This window comes from Falco punctatus (assembly GCF_963210335.1).
Source record: "Falco punctatus genome assembly, chromosome: 8".
Lineage (NCBI taxonomy): Eukaryota > Metazoa > Chordata > Aves > Falconiformes > Falconidae > Falco > Falco punctatus.
The window spans coordinates 46,226,402-46,244,724 of NC_137588.1; the positions used below are offsets into that span (position 1 = coordinate 46,226,402).

The window sequence follows — 18,323 nt, forward strand, 5'->3', positions numbered from 1 at the left end:
ACAATTATTTTTTTTAAATGCATTGGCCTTTCACTGGACATATGGCATAAGAAGGAAAAACAGTTTAAAGGCTTGAAACGTGAAGTCTCAAGTGAAGTATTTATTTTAACACCACCCCCTTATCCCTGTTCCTTTTAAGCAAAGTGAGCTTTTATAACCTTGTTTGGCCACTGTCTAGATGGTGTTAAGGATGGCAATAACTGTCTTTTTGGGGGCGGAAGAGAAAAAATTAGTCAATATGTGCTGCAGAAATTGCTGCTGTTCTTCTTCTCGATGCCTGACCCCGTTTCCCTGAGGACAAAGACCAGAACAGGCAGAGCAGGGGAGGGAGCAGCAGCAGCATCTGCCTGGTCTAACCCATCCTCTCTGCCTGCGGCGACCCCATTCCTGCTCCCCATGGGGTGGCGGTGGCACTGGGCTCCCCTTAGGGCTCCATCTGCCCAGGAGGGTGCGAGGAGTGTGTGGGAGCCAGGGCACGGGACACCTGGGGGTGGGGGGAGCTGCCCCCCAGGACGTGCCTCTGTCTCGGTGGCCTCTGGCATCGCTCCCCAGCCCGGCTGCCAAAGCCACCCCTATTCGGTACCTTTGCTGAAATGTCAACGTTTGGGCAAACCAGTAATTTTGCTGCAGAGTGCAAAATCCCAGTGGATCAACCACAAAACCTGCATAAAGGACACATCCTCCTGGCCCTCGTATTTGTGTGCTGGCCTTTGTCTGCGCTGTCCCCAGCTCTCATGAGTGGGGATTAATCCCTGCAGTGGCTCGGTGGGCTGCCTGCCCACGCTGCAGGCAGATGTGCCGCCCCTGCCCTTCCCAGTGGGATGGGCAGCGGTGGGTACCAGCGTGTTGGCTCCGTCCCTGGGACCCCTGTCCTCCCAGAACAGCTTCCCGGCTGGGTAAGAAAGCAGATTTTCAGCTGATTCTCTGTTCCCTACTTCATTTGGATCCAGCAAAAGCAGGACAGCAAGCAACACTCACTCAATAGCTGCGTTCAGGTGCGACCCCGCAATGCTCACAACCTCTCTGCGGCTGGGACCGCTATTTGCTGCTTCCCTGGTTTATTATTGCACTGCAGAGATCCTTCCCCAAAGCTTTTACAACTGCAGGTCCCATCCTGCAAGCACATGCATACGATGACTTCCCGTACATGGGCCGTGCCGGCAGGCACACGTGCACCAGGCTGTTGCCGGACCTGGTGCGCGGAGCCGGGTGACGGGCTGGCAGTGCCAGCAGCGCCAGGAGGCTCCCCGGGATTTGTTTGCTTTCCTTCATTCCTCTTGTTGACTTTGCAGGAGCAATATGTGTGTGCAGGGGACCTGAATACAGATGTCCCCAAGCGGCTGGGAGCTGAATCATGCGTTGCCTCCTTTTTTTTCCTCAAGCCCAGACCCCGCTGACATTGAATTAAGGGCTTTTATTATCACTTGTGCAGGGATTTTTCTTTTTCTGAGCGTTCTCCACAGAGCGGCGGCTGTGCAGCCGCATACAGGCGAGCTGCCGTCCCGGCTGCCCCGCTATTAATAGCTGCTTTTCTCTTTCATGTGTGAGGCCCCGCACTTTTATTGCAGGCGAGAAGCAGCTCTTTGGATGTACTTTAGGTGTTTCCAATTCTCCCAGCAATGTCTTCTCCTATTTCAAATTCTTGCTGCCTATTTTTATTGCCTTTTATCTCAAATCCTTTTTTTCCCCACCCAGAAATGATCCTGCCAGAGGACTATTTTGTCGGTAATATTGCTTTTGCATTTTAGACTTTTCAAGGACTAATGAACTTTATTAGATTATAATGAACTTATTACTCAGTGCTGCTGACCTGCTTTCTAAAGAACTTGAGTTATTATTTGGAACAGGCCTGTTGAGGGACTGTATTTTTTTTTTTTTTTTGCAGAGTAGTATGAGTATATTAACTATTCAGAGTCAGATTTTTTTTTTGCTTGATTTTAATTATCTAAAATTAATGTGAAATATAGCTGCTCCACATTGATGGAGAGCCAGGGAGCAGGGATGGGGGCTGCTCCATCCTGTATGCAGGCTGGAGGAGCTGTGCTGGGATGGATTATTTGGTTTCCATCTCTCTCCTTCCTCCAGAACGTCATTCTCCATCACATCCCTGAGGCTCACTGCTTTGGCTTCTGGGCTCCAGCTGTGCCAGCTCCCCGCCTCAGCAGCCAAGGGATGTTCTTAGTGTAGATCCCCAGCAGAGCTTCACCCCTGCACTGGCTGGCAGGGTGCTTTGATGCCAATTTCTCAGCCTTGGGGTGTCCTCAGGTGAGTGAGTGTGGTTCTGGAGGACAACTGCTCCTCGCCATGTCACAGGGGTCCTGGCCAGCAGGTGGGCACGTGCTGGGCAGGAGCACTGACTGGGATAAACTCAGGGATGCGGCTTGGTGAGTTCAGGCCGTCCCACATCCATCAGTGGCAATAAACCAGCGCTGTTAAATCCTGTGTGCTGGGAGCAGGGAAAGGCAGCCAGCATGGGAGGATGATAAACCATCGCAGCCAGCAGTGGGAGGAGCGGGGTCCAAAGCTTGGTGCTGATTAAAGGCAGCTCCAGCCCCAGACACTTTCTCACCCTGGCAGGCGAATTGGTGCCCCCTCCGTGAGCCAGGGGCTGGCTCGTGTGAGTTAGGCACCAACACAGGCTCCCTCAGCCCTGCTGCTCCCAGCCTGCCGGCATGTTGGCCACGTGCAGCATGCAGGGCATGATCCTGGGTTAACAAGAGGCACAGCTGGAGCAGGAGCTCCACACGAACCCCGTGCCTGTAGCTTGCTGTCTTTCCGTACGCCGTGCTTCTCGGTGTGGATCAGCTGAGCATCTTGCCCTCCCCGGCCACACTTTCACCATCTGCTCCTGCTCAGTGGGGTTTGGTTCCCAATTTTCACCTTTCGCTGCCTCCCTTCTGCTGTGTAAGCCCTAGATATTTTCTCTGTGTGCTGCAACTCCTCCTCAGCCCTGCTGTGTGTCTTGGGTTTGTGCTAGTGTTTTCTCAAACCCTTTTAACACTCCTGAATGTCTGCGCTCTCTCACAGCGCTCCCTCTCCGCTCGGCAGCACGATGCTTTATGAGTGGTGGGGGGGATGTATGCGGAGTGAATGGATGAGTCAGGCGTTGGCAGGGCACCAGTTCATTGCAAATCAATTTTCACCTGCCTGAAGCCTGTTCAGAGGAGAAAAGGGAGCGTGTGGGGGAGAGAGGGCTGAGGAAAGAGCCTCCCCTGCACCAGCCAGCCACCAGGGTTTGGCTGCAGCCCTCTCCTGAGCAGAAGAGAGGAACAGCCAGAGCCAGGAAGGCAGAGAGGAAAGAGAGATCCTGGCATGAATCCCCAGCCACTGAGCAGCAAGGGAAAGGCATGGGCAGGAAAGAACAAGCTGCTCCTTGCTGCATCGCTTACATCAGGGTGGGATCCTGCAGGAAGGAAGCCCAAAACGTGGTCTCTCTGGCGGTGTTTTGCTGGTGGGTGGGGACTGAGGTTGCTCAATGCTCCTCAGGAGCCCACAGCTGACCCCAGAAATGCCAGTAATTGGGGATATCACCCCAGAGAGGTGGCTGGAAGGCACCTTCCTGCAGCACAGCATCTCCATGATGCTTGAGGTGCCTTCTCGCTCCTGTAGTATGGACAGCTATGGGGCTGGGGACAACATCTATGGGACACTGGGAGTGTGTGGGCAAGCAGGGGGTGAGAGGTGCTGCCAAGACTGGTGGAGACCTGCAGCCCTTCTCCCTCTTCTGCAGCGGTACCTGAATCCTCCACCTTGCTCCTGTGTGGAAACCCACTCTTTTCTGGAAAATCATCACATGTTGCCATCGTGTGCCGTGGCAGGGCCAGCTGGGACCTGGGGGCTCAGGGCGGGGGGGCTTTGGAGGGCATTGTAGGAGGGTGCAATCAGTCCGGGTTTGGGATTCAGGTGCTGCTAGTGCTCCCAGGATGAGAACTGGCCCTTGGCATCTCTGCCTTCATCCCAGGAATGTGGTACCTTGCTTTGCCCCTGGACACTGGCTGCTGTCTTGGGGCAATGCAGTGGGCTCCTTATCTCTTGTGGCATTCCCTGTTTGCCTTGTTGCAGGAGGGATTCTCTCCCAAAAGTGTCCCCATATTGTGCTTGGAATGTTTTTTCCCTAATGATGCCTGGAAGATGGAGACCCTCAACCACGGGGTGGAGGTAGGGCTGGCACACAGGGTCACAACCGTGGGGAAGGACTTGTCAGCTCCTGGCAGACAGAAGGTGTTGCAGGGTGGTGGTGGCAGGAGATCCATGTGCTGCATGGGGAGGCAGCCCCCATAAACCTGCCCTGCTCCCCCAGAGCACTGCCATCCCCATGGGCTTCACCCAGGGCTCGACACAAGCCAGACAGCTGCTCTGCGTTGGGGTTCCCCATGTTTCTTCACTGCATCAGACCCATTGAACTGAGGTGCTCTCACTGAGACAATCCATGGCAGAACAGGGCACCCAGCACCTGTTTCCGAGGCCTGGCTGGCCCCATGCTCCTGTAAGCCTTGCTGGGGACACTGCTGAGGCTGGGAGTCATAAATCAGAGGACTGAGCTTTTTTTCCCCTTTAGCTGCTAATGTTAGAACCAACCAAACAAAAAGCCTCCTTGCAGCATCCCTCCGTGCCAGCCTGCTGGTGCGCACTGGCTGAGAGTGGTCAGGAGGGTCTCACCCCTCCGGTTAACAACCAGCCCGGTGCGCAGGATGGCAGGACATTGCTTCGTGCTCTTTGGGAGCTGTAGGGATGGAATACTTGTGGAATGTGTAAGCACAGTCCTAAGCAGCGCCTGGTCAAGGACAGCCCAACCACACTTCACACACTCGCCGTGTCCCAGTGCTGGTCCCCGAGCTGCCTGGGCTTTGATCCGCTGGGACGCAGAGCAATAAATGGCTTGGGCAATCCCTGACAGCACAGCACAGATAACAGTGACCCTCTCTTCTGTAATTATCTTTTCTCATAAAAACCACATGCTGAATTTAATAAAAGAGAGAAGGGAAGTGATGGTTTCATATATGCTGCCAAACAGGAGCCTAATCTGTCCCTCCAAACCCGGGGAGGTCGGGGACCCCTCTCAGCGCTTGGGAGGCGGCGATGCTAGTGGCTGGCTCCGCTTTGCTCAGCAGGGTGACACTGCCTTCAACATGGTACCGCTCACCTGGATGTGGCGAAGATGTGGATTGGGCAGGCAGCTGGAGCACCTCATGCCTATATACAAGGACGAGCATTATTTGTTTCAATACAAGGGGCAATGTGCATCCCCTGAGCCCAGGACCTGGGATTTCACCCGGGATCCAACAGCCCAAGATGCTTTAATGGCATTGCTGGTAGGTCTGCTCAGCAAGGGCAAGCGACAGGGAAGAAATGCCTGGGATGTCTCTCTGCCTGCCCTGGACTCCCACCAAGCCGCGTTTGCAGTGCTGTGGTTTCCAGCTTCTCCCCTGGGTGCAAAAGGGGGTCAGAGTCCGGCTCCACGCTGCCCATAACACAGCCCCCGGTACAGCCCGCTGCTGCCGCAGGTGCCCGCCTGCAGAGCTACCCACATAGGCAGCGAACCGTGGGCGGGATGATAAATAACGTACCAGAGATTTACATGACCCTGCAGCTATAAAGCTAAGGGGAAGAGTTAGTGCTAGGCCACTTGAAAATTATGGGGCATTGTAAAAGCAGCCCCTTCCACAATGCCACAGAGCTCCCGGCAGGGAAGGATGCTGCTAGACCTTGCGTCTGCTCCGAGACCAGTGCTGCTCCTTCCTGGCTGTGGACTGCTGGGGAAGGGTGTGTGGCCAAACCGGTACCTGTTAGAGGGATGGGGAGAGAACCCTGGGATGAGGAGAGGGGCTGGATGGTGCGAGGAACAGTGTGGGCGCCTGCCTGCCCTCTGCCCCCACTGAAGACAAGCAGAGCAGCACGGCTGGTTGCAGAGCGGTCGCTGGTCCCCAATGCTCCTGCAGCAGAGTCCAGCCCCAGGCACAGCTCGGAGCAGCTGTGGGCCAAGTCAGCGTGGCCAAGTGGGATGTAGGCAGCCAGGGTGGCAGGGGACCAGGGAAGAGATGCCTGTGGTCCTGCTCGGCTCGTCGTTAATGGCTGTGCAGCACTAGCACCTTGCAAGGCAAGTCAGCTGGCACGCTCGCTCTCAGCCTTTTTTCATGTTTTATTTAAACCTCGCGTTTCTTCTTAGCGCTGCTGGAGAAGGAAGGTGCCTGTGAATCTCCAACGGTTCGTGTTCTGATCTGGCCTCTCAGATGCCATTAGAGCCCATGTGACATGTACTCGGGGGTGGTGGCAGCGCTGGGAGCTGGAGGCAGGGTGAGGGCAGAGCTGCTGGTCTGCTGGGACGGCCGGTTTCCAATCACAGCTGCTTCGCTCCGGAGCCATCGCGCCCTGCTCGTGCCCTTTATGGAGAGCAACTTTAATTTCTAGTGTGCCCTGCTTGTCGCTTGATCTCAGACCGTGCTCTATTACTTAATCTATGACCTCTGCCCGCTCTGAGCGGGATCATCAGACGTGCTGGCTAGCATCGCACATGGAGCTGACAGCCTTGTTATACCCATGCCCGTCTGCACATGTGTTGGCTGTGCACACCCACGCATGGTGCTGGGGACCTTGGGGTGCTCCCTCAGCCAGTGATGCTGGTGCATCAGGGTGACACTCTGTGTCAGGTCTTTCCCAAAACAGCCGGGACCTTCGCAAGGAGAAGGGGCAGGTGGGCAGCACCAACCGCTCGGGCAGTGGCGAAAGGAGACTGATGCTGCTGGATGTGCATTTATGGATGGATATCGCTGGCAATTATGATAATGGCTGGGATATCCAAACTTGACATCTTCCTCGTGGATGATGAATAAGCTGTCTGACTCCTGTTCATTTTTTATTCAAAACTTCAACGCTGGCTAATCCGGAGATCCCAGTGCTAAATGCTAATGAGAAATGCTCTGCCTGACTCCCATACTTAACAGCAAAGCAACTCCCAGGATCAAGGGGGTTAAGTATTGAAATTGTCTCGTACATTAAATAATTAGTAGACAAACAGATTGACTTCTCGAGCCATCACCGGCCCCATCTGTTTCCTGCGCATTTGCTCCCTCTCTCTTTGCTTGATCGGATAATTGGGTAGGGCTTCACCGAGCGGCACTTCCCATTATTTGGGCAGTTGCAGTGTGTCAGGAGGGGAAATACGATGTTGTGCCTCTAATTGAGGCTGGCTGTGAAGCCAGAGCGTGGGCACACTGTGAGTGTAAAGGAGCAGTAAAGCCACGGCGGGACGGCTGGCATTGGCTCCTCGCTTTGTTCGGAGGGCTGAGGTGGGTGGTAATTAGGCAAACGATGCGAGGGGTGAGGGAAGAGGTTGGGCTTGGTTTGATTCTTTGCTAGAAGAAGGTATGAGCCCGAATCTCTGTGTGTGGGTACACCGTGCACGGCAATGAGCTTGAAGGGAAGAAGTGAGGGCAGAAACATGGGAGAGACACTGCTGACGTGCCTCAGTCCAGCGTGTGCTGAAAGAGTGGGAGGTACAAACTCCATGGCCCCCAGAAGAGAAAGCTTTAAAAGGCCATTTGCTGCGCAGAAATTTTTTTGTAAATGTTTCAAATGGGAGTTTGGAAGCTTTTATTTTTTTATTTCCTTTTCAGTGCTAATGCTTGAAGGTTTCCTGTAATTGCCTCCCTGTTTTTACTGCTCTGTGGCTTTTCTGAAATATTTTTGTTTTAATTACAATATTGATTTAGATACAATGCTAAGAAGACCCCTGAAAAAAAGTAAATGAAAAGCAATTACTAGAGAGTGCTCTAATGGAAGGGAGCCTCACGTGGGGAATCAGCCCAGACCTCAGCAGTTATTATTATTTATAGACCCCTGGAAACAAGCACTTGGCCATCCTGGCATGAAGAGTTATAGATGGGCGGGCTGTTTCCATCAATAAAACACCCAGCGCCTGCAGATAGGGACCTGCTGGTGGTGGCCACCCCAGCCTGCCGCTGCCCGGCCCTGGATGAAGGTGCCCGTGCTCCCCGCGCCCGGCGCCGCGTTTGCACCCCAAGTGATCCCTGGGCAGCGAGCGGAGCCTTGGCTTTGGCAGAGCGTGGCGGGTCCCAGCCCACAGGACAGCGGGAAGGTGCCCACTGGGTAGGTGAATCCTGCCAAGGGTGGCTTACGCACGAAGCCACTTAGGCAACCTTTTGTGGTGTGTTTAGTTTGGATTTTTTATTTTCAAGCCTTCCCCATCAGGCTGTTACCGTGACGGGTCACTGTTCAGCTGGAATGCTGTGTGAGGGTGGTGTGGGCTGGGGAGGGAAAGGCAGGCACTGAGAGAGGAGGTGAATGTTATCTTGTCAAGGTAATAAAAGGGACGAACCTGAGGCGTGCCGTACAGAGGAAGTTGGCTTTTCCCTAAAACACATAAGACATATTGCTGGGAAAACTCTATTAAGGATTTTAAAAAGGTGAAAACCTTTCAGCCAGTTGACTCTCGAGAAAGGTTCCTTGGCACTGAATAGATAAATAGAGGCTTTTGCCCTTAGCTATTCTAGCATGAAAAGAAAGTCTTATGAATACTCACCAGATTAATGAGACAGAGGACTCATAAATATGTCAGAAAAACACAATAATAGTTGGAGGTGAAATAGATGCCTCCGTGGGATGCAGATTAATATTCACGAGGCTGAGGGGCTTGCCAGAGGTCCTCCCCCCACAGTGGCTGTGCCCCTGGGCAGCCGTGCCAGGCAGGGTGCCCACGGCCCCGCGCCCAGCCTGGGCCTGGAGCAAGGAGCTCATCCTGGGATGAAGGCTTCGCCTTGCAAGGGCTTGGCCAGGGCAAGAGGAGCTTTCGCTGTCCCCTCGGGATGGCAGGGCTCAGCTGTCCCACACCAGCGGGGTGCTGTGCAGCCGGGTTTCATGTCTGCCATAAAAATCCACTTTTCATGGTGTGTAGATCGGGGTGTTCATGGTAGGAGCAACTCCAAACTGCAGAATAAAGCTGCCTTGGTGTGTTCCCAAAATGCACTGTAGCCTGCAGTGGGCCACTGCTGTAGTCCAGCATCCTGCGACAGCCCCGTGGAGATGCCGCTTGCAGAAGCTGCCCAGAAGCTGCCCCAGAAGCTGGCAGAGCGGTACCTGCCATGCTCCTGCACTGCACCGGGCATCTCATCAGAGCGTGGCTGGAGCTACAGGGTGCCCTGCTTGAAGCAAGGAGCTGTCAAGAGGTGCAGAGTGAAGAGGGGAGCAGGGGGCGATGCCCTCTGTGCTGCTCTGGTGAATGCTTGCAGAGGCTGCTTTTCTGGGGAAAATGATGTTTTTCTTCTCCTGGCTCTTTTCCTCTCTCGTGAAAAAACATACTGCAGGTAGGTGACCTCCACTGTGACAACTCCCCTGGGCTGCTGCTGTGAGCCCTTGGGCGCCACTCGCTCCAGGGGCTGGTGGCTCCACGTGTTTGGGCAGGGAAAGGGAGATGAGGAGCTACCCTGGGCTCAGCAGCTATTTCTCTTGTGGCTTGCACAGAAACCATGTCATTTCTTGCTGACAAATGCCCACAGGCTTGTACCAGGGGCGACGCTGCCCAGGACCCTGTGTGCAATACCCTCCTGCCTCTGCATCCCCCCAGAAACACCCAGCATTGGGAGCAGGGACTAAAGATGGTGTTAGCCTCATAAATACTGTATCAGGGCTGCTGAGAGGAAAGTGATCCTAAAAGATGTTGCGTGTACAACACGGCAAGGTACTTCATGTTGTACAAGTGCGACAGGGCCACATCGGGAGTGCTGCCCATCCCAGGGAGCTGCATGCCAGTGGGTTACACTTTGCCATGGCTGCACTGAGGTTATAGAAAGGTGTTTAACAGTGGCAATCTGGATTTTTAAAGTGCAGGTTGAAGGCAGTGCTTGCTGCTGGCCCGAGGTTTGTGGGCATCTCGCCTCCTTACACCTGCCGTGCGAGCCCGTAGCTGTGAGGACCAGCATACAGGGTCGGCTCTGACCTTGCTTCACCCTCCCGCTGGTCTCTGTGTGCTCTGGGGAGTTTGGGAAACTCCCTGGGGATGTCAAGTCACTGCATGGCAAAATAGAGCAAGTCCCTCTGGCAGTCGCTGTGGTCCTCTCTGTGGGCAGGGAATGGACAGGATGGGATGTGGCTGAGCACAGGGCACAGGAAGAAGCTGTGACATGGGGAGGGGGAGATGGGTGAAGGCCCCTGAGTGCTAGAGGAGCTTGTCCTCAGTGGAAACAGCCCTGAGTGTAGGTGTTTAATAGGACTATTGCATCGAGTGGCACTGCATTAATCGCCATGGTAACACGGCAGCAGTAAACAGTCTGAAATCATCCCGGAAAATATCAAGCCAGTGCTCACATCGGCCCTAATACGAATTAACAACTAAGTTGGCAATGACTCAGTGTAGCATAAAATGCAGCCATAGCGTTGCAGAAGTCCCCCAAAGGGTAATTGCAGAGTGTGCCAGCCGGGGAGCAAGCCCTGCACCCCCAAGAGTGGGGTTTGCTGGGTGCCGTCCCACACAGGCAGCCCCTCGTCCGTGGGCAGTGAGTAAAGCAGCTGGAAATACCCAGAGCAGAGATCTCCTCCAGCCGGCCCCGCGGGAGGTGCTGCGGGATGCGGGCAGAGCCTCGGGGCTACAGCAGGACCTGCCACTGGGCTGCTCTGGTGGCCTTTTCCCCCGGTGCCACTCATCGTCACTCAGCATCTCTTGTCAAGCCTTTTTCTGAGCAAAATTGGCCCTTCCCATTGCCAGCAGCTCAGTGTGGAGTTCAGCCTGCAGCCAGGCTTTGCCAGCCTGTGCATCCAGCAGCAACCCCAAAGGATGTACACTGTAAAACCTTCCTAGCATGCTGTCTGGATTTCATCCTCCTCCCCAGCTGGACGACAATCCACCATGTGCTGTTGCCGCTCTCTTGGCCCCAGCATGTCAGTGCCTCCCTGGCACATCACATTAGGGTCCCTGAGCATCTTGCCCCCAAGCAGCATCCTGCCCCCAACCACTAGCAAGCAACAGCAGCAGCTGCAGTACATCCTCAAGCACAGTGTGTGTTGCTGGTCCCCAAAACCACCTCCCCTGGGGATGTCCCTTAGCTCTCCTGAGATGTGCGCCTTGGCAGAAAGCGTTACACAAGCTCCCAAGGTGTTTGGGGTGTCCTGGAGGAGAGCGTCTCTGCGAACCCCTGTGGCAATGATTTGCAGCTGATCGCAGCTTCACCAGATTGATGCCTCAAGTCTTTTCCCATTTTTCAAGTGTTGCTGCCTGCGGCCAACGCCTGCCCTGGCACGTACAGGGAGATCATATCCCAAAATTGCTGGGGAAGGGGAGGTGGGGGTCTGTGGGGAGCAGGGTACCAGGGGCAGGGAGCTCTACGCGGGATCAGCACAGGGTGGGAGATTGCAGGGACAGAGGTATCGTGCTCATGTGAGTAGTCATCAAGTAGCAGAAGCAAAATAGGGAGAAGGGAGGCCTGGAAATTTGTGATTGGAGTCTAAATGAAGGCACTGTGCCCCAAGCATCCCCCCAGGCCCTTTTGTCACGTAGTTTGAACCCCAGCTCTGCTCTGTGTGCTGACCTTCCCTGTGTGGGGAGCAGATGATGGTTGCAATCCACAGCCAAGCCTTTTGCTTGTCCCCTAGGCTCTTTATAGGACCCTCCAGACACCCCTGGAAGCCGCAGAGCACTGAGGATGCTCATGACACCTGTGATTGCCTCCAGATCTAACTGCTTTCAGCCTAAATCGCTGGAGTCAGGAGCCAAACTCTCAGTTCTTGAGTTCAGACTGTCAGATCTCATTCCCACCGAAAAAAGGGTAGCAAAAGGGCAGCCCTCCCCTCGTGGGCATTGCCTGACTTATTCACCTTGCACCTGAGCTCTGCGCTCAGCCCCAGCTGGGCTCTGTGGTAGGTAGCTGGGGTCTCGGGGCTGCCTGGGCGCAAGCATGCCAGGTGTGTGCTGGAAGGGCTGCCCCAGCCACAGCTTGATCTTGGGTCAGACAAAGAGCATTTTGCTTTTCCTGTTATATTTAATCCCTCTTGGTCCAACAGATGCATGTGTTGATTTGTCTGGCTTCAGCCTGCCACGCTCTCTGGCTCCTTCCTATGGTCCAGGTACTCTGAAAGGTGCTGTGTAAGTGATTGCGATATTGTCTTTCATGGCAGTGCTGGGCTAATGGTGGGACTTGATGATCTTAAAGGTCTTTTCCAACCTAAATGATTCTTTGGTGGTCATGATACTCGTGCAGCACTTGCGTTACCCAGATGGCAGAGAGCTGGGTCTGGGACCTTTCCACAAAGCCCGTGGAGGTACCAGATTCCTGCAGTTTGGGATCTTCTTAAGGTCAGCTCCAGCACGGGAGCAGGATGGTGCCTGCTGCATCCCTGCCGTGGGTGATGCTCGCTCCCAGACGAGCGTCTGGCTCCTGGCTCGCACAGAGGGGAAACACCTCTAACACGCTGGTACATGGTGCCACCTTGCTGGGGCTTTCCATGATGTCAGCCACCATGTTAGTCATTGTCATGGAAACAAGGAGGCTGCGGTAAACAACAGGAACCGTCCCCGGAAAGCGCCCTGCCATGCAGGTCTGTGCAGCAGCGGGCAGGCTGCTGGGGGGGGGGGGGCGACAGGGCAATGGTGGACCTGGCCAGCAAACAGCCCAGCAGCTTCCCTCAAAGGGAACTCCTGGCACTGCCCTGGGACAAGAGAGGGAGGATGGGGACCTCAGTGGGTCACCTTTTCATGCAACAGCTCACCTGGGCATGGAGCCAGGAGAGCCACCAGTGAAACCCCAAGACCACCTCATCCCTCCGCACTGGGTCCAGCCCAGAACGCTGAGCGACGGAGGGACCCAGAGCCAGTTTTTACCAAGATGTGCAGCAGGTGAGAAAATAGCAAACAATCTCCCTGCAGCCGCTGTGCTGTATGTGCGCTGCAGGTCTCATTCCCAGAGCTGCGTACAGGGACATGGCCAGGCACATGTCCCTACAGCCACATGTCCCTGCACCACCAGCTATGCGGCCAAAACCTCAAAGTCTCAGCAGTGGGGCAAGGTACATGCAAAATGCAACCTCTTTGGCTCATCTGCAGCCTCTGGGGGCTGAAGCCCCATAAAACCTCTTTCAAGTGTAAAAGGACACTTTGTGCCATCAGCGAGTGGAGTGGAGCCAGCAACCCCTCTCCCATGTGCAGCCTGAGGCTGTGGGTTCCCATCAGGGTGTCACAGGCAGGGTGACGCAGGGATGTGCAGAGAACATTGCCAATACCTAGCCAGGCTGTGCTCCCAACGGGGGAAGTAATGCCTGGCATGAACTAAATTTTGGCTTTGGGTACATTTTGCTTTGATTTAGCAAGTGGAGATGGAGCAAGAGAAACCACTTGAGAGCTCTGCCTGGGCAGAAAGGGCCAAGGGCCAACAAGGATGGTGTCACCATCACAGCAATCCATCAGGGGTTTCGCACCATGCCTTGTTTTCAATGTTTCAGAAACCTCCTGGTTTCTGCAGGGTTTTGGGGTGGCAAGGAGGGACATCTCTCTTTCAGGCACCCGGACTGCTCTGCGCCACAGCCAAGAGCTGTTGGTGTTCACATCACGTCCCCAGGCTTTGTGCCCGTGAGCCCACCAGTCCAGTGCAAAGAAAGGTTTCTTTCAGACAGCCTTTTTCCACATCGATTTTTAGTATTTGTCTTTTCATTAAGACCCCAAATCTCCTGCTTGCCCCTCTTAACTTCTCTTAGCCAGTTTCTTCGTGTTGTAATTTCAGAGGCAGTTTCAAGGTTAGAGCAAACTCCTCATGCTGCAGTGACTGCAGCTCTCCAGGGGAAGGTTAAAGGATGCAAATTGTTGACAGAGGGCTTTTCAATTTAGCATGCAAAGATCTGATGGTTGAAAGGTGAAGCTAGACAAATCCAGGGTAACAGGACGGGTGATCAGCAATTGGAACAATTTGCCAAGGCTCGTGATGGATTCTCCTTCACTGGTGATTTTAAAATTAAGATTGGATGCTTTCCTAAATGATGTGGTCATGTTCAAGAAGCATTAATTCAGGGAAACGCTTCAGAGGAGTTCGGGCTGCTCCTACCTACAAAGCCGTGAACCTGCATCCCTCCCAGGCTTTTTGCATCTCCTCTTTCTAAGCCTCGGTCATGTCGTTGCAGTCCGTGGGGCTGCCACAGGCCACTTGGCAGAGACTTGCTAACCTTGCTGGGTGCTGTGGGTGGCCCAGGAAGCTCCTTCAGCCCGCACCCTGCCTCCCAGCACCTCCGCTGGTGACTGTGTCACTGTGGCAGCACAGGCTGAGCCCACCGCAGAGCTTCACCCTGCTCCCTCCTGCCTCACAGGTGCCCTCCGTCGCCAAATCCTCCTGGAATGCTGGCTCTCCCGGGCAGGGTGAGGGCTTTGGGGGGCCACCATGCTTATCAGCAACATCTCACCTCTGCTTGGAGCTGCGCCCAGCCATCCCTCCAGCTTCAAATGATGGACAGCATCTCTGCCTTGGTGCCTCCCGGGGTCTGATCCTGCTTTTCATCAAGTACAACTGCCAGAAGCAAGGACCAACTTTTCCCCCTGTGAATATCACTGTGTGGGAGCAGGGTACAGAACATTTGGCTCAGTGGCACCAATGCACTCACCCGGCAGCCAGCTCCTCCCTGCTCACTGACACTCGATGCTACAAGGAAACCAGGGAGTTTTTACATTATTTTTATTGCTTAATGTTTTCAGCACATGGTCTCCAGAATGACTGTCCCCTTCCCTGCTCTGAAACTCAGATGTGCCTCTTGGGTTCATTTAAACTGTTTGCCCTGTTCTTTCATTATTTTTTTTCTACTGGAATCTAGCGCCCAGCTGACAGATCTTGAAATCAGCATCCAGGCCTCCACCCTTCCAACAGCGTGTGAACTGCTGCCCCCAGCCTCACAGCACGCTGGGTGGCCCTGCCCCAACCAGAGCCACCTTCCCAGGGGCTGAACGCGTTCCCCCTGCTTTCCCACTGGTATTTTTGGCTTTTCTACCTGCACAACTGCCTGGTGATGCCCCTGGGCTCTTAGCAGTGGTAAGCCCTGGTTCTCCATGCTTGAAAATCAGTGGGGCGGCCAGGATCGAGTTACTATTAAGTGTGGTTGTTATTTATTAGCAATAATTGAAATTGTGCTAACCATAATTTTTCTTACTTGGGTACAATATGGACACCAGCATCCAGCTCTACGCTGGGACTGCAAAGTAGTTCTGCTCATCCTGCTAGAGTGCCCCAGTTGAGCACTGCCAAACTATCTCACATGAAAAGCCACGGAGTGAGAGTCTCTATATGTTTTCATCATTCTCTTGCTTTTCATTTAATGTAAAGCTGTGTTCTTCGTAACGTTCAAACAAACAACTGTGTAACCTTCTTGGGCATTCAGATCTAAGAATCCTTGTTTTGTGCCATGTATATGGAAAGAAAGTAATGGATGTCTCTAGCTTAATGGTCTAAAAGTCTTTCTCGCTGTGCAAAAAACCCCAGCATCCCCAAATCCATTTTCATTTATAACGTTATGAGTAATTCTACTGGCAGCAGTTTTTCCTTCCCATATATATTTATTAGAGGGAGAAATTCCCCATCCTAAAATAATGTTCTTGCTTGGATCAAATAGTTTTCAAACTCCAACTCTGTGGTTAACCCTTTCATTGCTTCCCATGTGCTGCTTTATCGCATACTGTGTGGGGTGGAGTGTTCCTCTCAGAAGAGGTGACACCCGGGAATGCAGAAAGCAGCCTCAGCAGATGACTGAGAGGCAGACGGAGGCAGGAAAACAAAACCAGAGCAGCTTCAGAATGAGCTGTGCCATTTTTGCGAGAGCAGGAAGCCATGGGGACTAGGACCCCTATCCCCAAAAAGCAGAGGTCTTCTGCCCATGCTCCTCAACTAATGACCATGAAGTTCTGGTTAGGGTATTGCCAACTGCACACAGACACCCTGAGCTCAGCTGGGCTGCTGGGGGACACGGGTGAGTGTCCAAGCCCAGCTAAGGGACTCTGCAGGGTGGGCTGAAGGTATCTCTGAGGTTTTATGGACCCCGGAATGGTGGTGATTGTGTAACGGTTTATAGCTCTTAAGACCAAGTCGCCTGCAGAAGGGCCACCTCCCAGCTAAGCTTGAAGGTAAGGGCCCTTGAGAGGAGGGGATCCCCCCCATTTTCTGATAAAATATTCCTGTGGCACCTATTTCTGCAGGAAGGAGAGGGAGAGAAGCAGTTGCTGCCCAGAAGGAGGAGGATGGGGCCACCATGGATGGGGCTAAAGGCCCCAGAAATCTTGGTCCCCTCTGACCGCTTGTTGGTGACTGGTGCATTGTCTCCTGGTGAGCAGGGTATTTTTCATCGTGTCGGTGACAAATGGCTCTCGGTTGACTAGAAAAATGGTTTATTGATTAGCTAGCAGAGGTGCACGCAGGGATTGCGCTGCTAACCAACTGTGCCTCTTCTGCCAGCCACTCGCTGCGGGGGCACTGGGGACTGGTGGGGGGACTTGGCCAGATGTGGCCATGCGGTGGCTGTGGCTCCTGCACAACAGAGAACGGTGCACAGCAGGGCTTCGGGAGCCTCATGCTGCTCCTTTCCCTGGGTCCCTTTTGGGGCTTGCTAAGCCTGGACATGTCACTGTCCCCAGGCCAGGGGACCAGCTGCCTTCCAGGGACTGTTGGTGCCAGTAGGTGACAGGGCCATCTCTGCGGGTTACCTCTTGGCAGTCAGTCCTGCTGCTTTCCTGTGCCGCTTCTCCCCCCGGCCCCCCAGCCTAAACCCGCTGCTGGGCTTGGCTGCTCCCTGCAAACCAGACATGTTTGGATGCTGTAGGGTGAAGCCACACCAGTTACCTGAACTGCCTGGGAAGACGGCAGTTTTGAAGTTCTCCCTATTCAGAGCTTCATTGCTGAAAAAAACAGCTTATTACTTAGTCTTCCATTTTTTTTTTTTTTATTTTCATCTTTAGCCTCTGTGTGTCTAACCACAGCACACCTTGAGCAAGTTGAGCATAATTAATCAAGGTTTGCTTCCCTGTGTTCACATGGGATTCCTAATCCGCAGTAATTCCTTTGGGGAACAGATGCAATTATGAAAGAAACACTTATTAAAAGGAACTGTAAGTGCCATAAAAAAATGTCAGGACGATTGTCCTTTAGTTGTTTGTAATGTTGCCAGTTGTAACGTATGATCATAGTGCTACGTCCCAGCTGTCTGCGTCCCCTGGTACAGTGTGCTTCAGCGATAGCTTGTGTGAGGTTTCACGTGCAGCTGCACGGAGCCCCCCAGTTTCAGCTGTTCTTTCTTTTCTCTCCATCCTGCAAGCACCTATTCTTAACTCGTCAAGCCTGTCACAGCCACGAACCTCCTGTAGGAAACACTATATTTGATCTCTCCTGACTGAAACGGATGATGAGCTGTTTGGAATTAATATCTTGTGCACGTGTCAATGTGACCAGGCACTGGAAGAAGATATATTTGACAGTGATGTGTTGGTTTGACTGCCTTGGCAGAAGAAAGACCACAGCAACAGCTGCAAAGGTGTACTGCACTTTTCCATCTTTTTTTGTTTTCTTGCCTGGTAAGGAGTGAAGAAGGAGCTTACAACCAAAATCCATGTGTGGGGCCTTGTTCAACACTCCTGAGGTGGCACTGACCACCTGAGGATAGGGAGTCTAGGGAAATGAGAACTCTGGGGTGGTGCTCTTGGATTTGGCCCATCGGTTTTTCACTCGGTGGCTTAGCTTTTTGCCCATAGGACTGGTGAAGTGGTGCCAGTCCAGTTCTGTAGAGACCTTGAAGGAGCAGCCAAACAAATGCAGACAAAGAGATCTCCAGGGGAGCTCTTTAATAGCCCGTGAATGAGGCCAAATAATTCTTGTGCATGGGATGGTGTCAGAACAGGGAGCAACTTGTCTTGGAAGAAGAAACAGAGGCAAAGGGAAGTGGTTTTGCTGTATGAATTAAGAATGTGCATGCTTGCTGCAGGCGCTAGAGGATAAGAGGATGTGGGACCTACTGAAAACTATGAGTGATTAGTAACGTGATGGTGTATTGTGAGGCTGCTGACCTCTGTGTCTTAAGGTGAAGCACCTTTTTGTGGGCAAATAGGAGAGCCAGCCAAACCTGAGGGAACAGAAGGACAGGAGATGTAGCAGGAGCTGTCTTAGTTCAGCTCAAGCGCATCACTGACCTTTGGGAGAGGAGGAAAGGCTGCAAGAACTAAAAGCCAGGTAACGTTCCCAACAGCAGGCCAGGTGCCATGGGCAGTCAGGGATGAAACCAGGCAGCTCAGGGTGCAAAGCACTGTGCAGGGACTGTAACGGGTAATAAGGATCAGCTGCAGATGAGTAAAATATTTTCAAACT

General features: G+C 53.4%; 1 long non-coding RNA gene across 1 annotated transcript in view; it reads left to right on the forward strand.

Moving 5' to 3' along the window:
* The window catches only part of LOC308068269, a 43,416-nt gene that overhangs the window by 14,106 nt on the left and 10,987 nt on the right, over nucleotides 1–18,323 (forward strand). The window contains exon 2 of the long non-coding RNA XR_013929920.1: nucleotides 1–18,323. This exon is cut by the window's left edge and continues 13,837 nt beyond it; it is cut by the window's right edge and continues 10,987 nt beyond it. This is a non-coding gene — a long non-coding RNA (uncharacterized lncRNA).